Genomic DNA, 4,551 nt, shown 5'->3' with positions numbered 1-4,551 from the left:
GGTCCTTCGCACTGCCCAGCACAAGGCAGTGCCTCTGGAGAAATTAACTGCATGAATATAAAGCGTTGGTAATAAAATAAAATGACGTTTCCCAAATGATAACAGCAAATGTTTATTGTGTGCTACGTGCCAGGCGTGGGTGGGAGTCATCTCCTCTGGGCCTCACTCTACCCTAAGCAGGGAGAGGCGCCTTTACTATTTTCATCATCACTGTCCCCGTGTTAGAGATGAAGAAACCGCAGCTCAGAGAGTGTCTGAGCTCGTCTTGCATGTAGTCAGAGCTACTCCTGAACCGGGTCACCTGGCCCCCAAAAGCGTTCAGTTCTCAGGATACTGTCTCTAGGGCTCTATAGACCCCAAAGCTGGGGGCGCCTGGGGAGCTCAGTCCGTTAACATCGGACCTTGGCTCGGGTCACGATCTCGTGGTTGGTGGGTTTCAGCCCCGCGTCCGGCTCTGTGCTGACAGCTCGCTCAGAGCCTGGAGCCTGTTTCGGATTCTGTGTCTCCCTCTCTCTCTGACCCTCCCCTGCTCATGCTGTGTGTGTGTGTGTGTGTGTGTGTGTGTGTCTTTCTCTTCCAGAAATAAAGAAAATATTTAAAATTTTTTTTTTTAAAAATTGAGTTCGAGCCCTGCATCAGTCTCTGTGCTGACGGCTCAGAGCCTGGAGCCTGCTTTGGATTCTGTGTCTCCCTCTCTCTCTGCCCCTCCTCTGCTCATGCTCTGTCTCTCTCTCTCAGAAATAAATAAAACAGGGCGCCTGGGTGGCTCAGTTGGTTAAGCAAATGACTTCAGCTCAGGTCATGCTCTCACGGCTTGTGGGTTCGAGTCCCATGTCGGGCTCTGTGCTGACAGCCAGCTCAGAGCCTGGAGCCTGTTTCAGATTCTGTGTCTCCCTCTCTCTCTGCCCCTCCTCTGCTCATGCTCTGTCTCTCTCTCTCAGAAATAAATAAAACATTAAATAAAAAAAAAGAAATAAATAAAACTAAAAATTTATTTAAAAAAACAAAACCAAAACTAAACATTAAAAAATTAAAAAATATATATATATATATGATTTGAGGGCACCTGGCTGGCTGTGGGAAGAGCATGTGACCCTTGATCTCAGGGTTGTGAGCTCGAGCCTCATGGTGAATGTAGAGATTACTTAAGTATATAAAACTTAAAAAAAAGAGATGTTTTCAAAATATATTATTTTACATTAACATGAAATCGTTTATTTTTTCAGATGAATCAAGTATTTTTAAATGTCTCAGTTTTAACTTACAATACAGTACAATTGACAGATATAACCCACCTTAAAGGAAAAACTCTTTGAAAGAAAACTCTTCGGAGTCCTCCCTCAATAATTATTTTAATGTTCATTTATTTATTTTGAGACACAGAAAGCAGGAGCGGGGGAGCGGCCAACAAAGGGAGAGAGAATCTCAAGCAGGCTCCACAGTCAGCATGGAGTCCCAGGTGTGGTTCGATCCCTTAAACCATGGAGATCATGACCTGAGCCAAAATCAAGAGTCAGAAGCTTAACCAACTGAGTCACCCAGGCGCCCCTGGAGTCCTCAGGAATTTTTAAGAACGTAAGAGGACCAAAATGTTTACAAATCACTGAACTAATAATCATATATACACATAACGAAGGTTAGATAACAGACAAGAATGTGGAACATCATTGTAACTGACGGCAGGAGAGATTTCCTTGTCAAAGGGGGATTGAAAAAGAGACCAAAAGATGACTGGGAATTGGCCAGGGGAAGGGAGGGAGAGCTTTCAAGGTGGCAGGAACAGCTTGTGCAAAGGCCCGGTGGTAGGAAATTGCTAGAAAAGAGCTGAAGCACAGGAGGCAAGAGGAGAGTGGCAAGAAATAAACTGGGTGGGGCGTCTGGGTGGCTCAGTCGGTTGAGCGTCCGACTTTGGCTCGGGTCATGACCACACGGTTTGTGGGTTCGAGCCCTGCATCGGGCTCTGTGCTGACAGCCAGCTCAGAGCCTGGAGCCTGTCTTCAGATTCTGTGTCTCCCTCTTTCTCTGACCCTCCCCTGCTCATGCTGTCTCTCTCTCTCTCTCAAAAATAAATAAAAACATTTACAAAAAAAGAAAAGAAAGAAACTGGGCAATCAAAGGACCAGATTATGCAAGAAAGGCCTTGAAGGCTATGATAAGTATTTTAGATTTTGTTCTGAGTGGAGAATGGACTGTGGAGGGGTGCGGTGGAGGCGGGGCGGAAGGATGGAAGGAAGCAGGAAGCCTAGTGAGGAAGCGACTGCAGTTACCAGACGGTAGACTGAGGCAGGGTGAGGGAGGGTCAAGAGCAAAGCTTAGCTTTGAGGGACTGGCAGTAACAGGAATCAGAACTGCCAACTCTGGGGAAGAAAGTTGAGAATTCGGACTGAGCCTCTTTTGAGTCGTCGAAGCCTTTGAGACCCTGGGCGGCGAGGGGGAAGATCACATAGAAGGGAGCTCCAGGTTCAAGATTCATAATCCTAGAGTTGGGGCGCCTGGGTGGCTCAGTCAGTTAAGCGTCTGACTTCAGCTCAGGTCATGATCTCACGGTTCGTGGGTTCAAGCCCCGTGTCGGGGTCTGTGCTGACAGCCAGCTCAGAGCTTGGAGGCTGTTTTGGATTCTGTGTCTCTCTCTCTCTCCTGACCTTCCCCTGCTCACTCTGTGTCTCTCTCTATCTCAGAAAAAACAAAAAATTTAAAAAATTAATTAAGAAATAAAATAAAATCCTAGAGTCACCAGTGTACACGCAGGTACATGGCGTGTTTTCTAGTTTGTTAATTCCATATCTACTTCTAATTTTCCATTTCTATGACAAATTTCGAACTGATCACCACTGTGAAACACTGTTCATTAAAGATCTGAAACTGTCTTTGTGTTCTATTTTTTTTTAATGTTTTATTTATTTCTGAGAGAGGGAGAGAGGGAGAGAGAGAGAGCAGAGGAGGATCAGAGAGAGAGGGAGACACAGAATCTGAAGCAGGCTCCAGGCTCTGAGCTGTCAGCACAGAACCCGACGCGGGGCTCGAACCCATGAACTGTGAGATCATGACCTGAGCCGAAGTCAGATGCCCAACTGACTGAGCCACGCAGGCGTCCCATGTCTTTGTGTTCTTAATAACAGATGAACTTCAGTTAACACAAATATTTGGTGGTTGGCCTTCTAACAGGCCATCTGGCTGGATTCTCATGCTAAGACAGTGTGTCGACTCTTCATTTCTCCTTGAAAACGATCCAAATGGCAGTTTCCTCTCTTGCCTCCTGATCTGTTTTGTGTTTGCTTTTTGTTCCTTGCCTTCCGATCTTTACATCAGATTTTTCTTGTCTTATAGCATTTGCAATGACTTTCAGGACTATGTCAAGCGGCAAAGTAGATCGGTTGTCATGAACTGCATTTATCTCATTATTCCCATTTTATCGACAGAGAAACTGAGGCACTGAGCAGTTAGTCTCTTGCCCAAGACCGCACAACAAGCAAGCAGTCAAGCCGGGACTCCAGCCAAAGCCTGTGTCCTCAACCACTGCCTGCAAAGAAAACTCACTAAGCATTCTGTATATTTTTTCAACACGCAAAACACGCTGGAAGTTTCCACAGTGACCTTGGGATCTTAGGTGTGGAACTGGGGGCCTACGGGCTGGCTCTGGCTCCGCCCCCCCTTTCCTAGACTCAGTTTCCTCCTGTGACGGAGGGTTGGAAGAGATGGTATCTGAAAGCCACAGAAACTCTGTCTTCAGAGTGGAAGAGACAGGCCCCCAAACAGACTGAATTCATTTCCTGTGGCTGCCTCACAAATTACCACAAACCCCGTGGCTGAAAACAGCAGAAATGTATTCTCTTACCGCACTGGGGGCCGGAAGTCCTAAAACCAGGTGTCTAGCACAGCAGGGCCACAGTGCCGTCCCCCGCCCCCCATCATGGGTCCGGGGAGCTCCTTCCTTGCTTCTTCCAGCTTCTGGTGGCGCCTGGCACTCCTGGGCTTGTGGCCAGATCACTCCAACCTTTGTGACTATCTTCACGTGGCCTCTCCTATACAGTCTGTGTGCAATTGCCCTCTGCCTCTCTCTCTCTCTTTTTATTTAATGTTTATTTATGTGGGGGGGGAGGGGGAGAGAGAATCCAAAACAGGCTCCAGGCTCTGAGCTGTCAGCACAGAGCCCGATGAAGGGCTCGAACTCACAAACTGCAAGTTCATGACCTGAGCCGAAATCGGATGCCCAACCAACTGAGCTCTGATATAAAACAGAGTGTGTGTGTTTGAGTGGGGGAGGGGGCAGAGAGAGAGAGAGAGAGGGAGAGAATCATAAGTAGGCTCCATCCTCAGCCCAGACCTGATCCCCCCCCACCCTGAGATCATGACCTGAGCCAAATCAAGAGTCAGATGCTCAACCAGTTGAGCCACCCAGGCGCCCCTGTGTCTCTTTTTTATAAGGACACTTGTCTTTGGGTTCAGGGGCTTCTTGGATAATCCAAGATGATCTCATCTTGAGATCCACCCCTTAATTACATCTGCAAAGATCCTTTTCCCAAATCAGCTCACATCCCCAGGTCTCAGGAA

The sequence above is a fragment of the Crocuta crocuta genome, unplaced genomic scaffold, assembly GCF_008692635.1.
Source record: "Crocuta crocuta isolate KB4526 unplaced genomic scaffold, BGI_CrCroc_1.0 scaffold334, whole genome shotgun sequence".
Lineage (NCBI taxonomy): Eukaryota > Metazoa > Chordata > Mammalia > Carnivora > Hyaenidae > Crocuta > Crocuta crocuta.
This window is presented reverse-complemented; position numbering follows the sequence as displayed.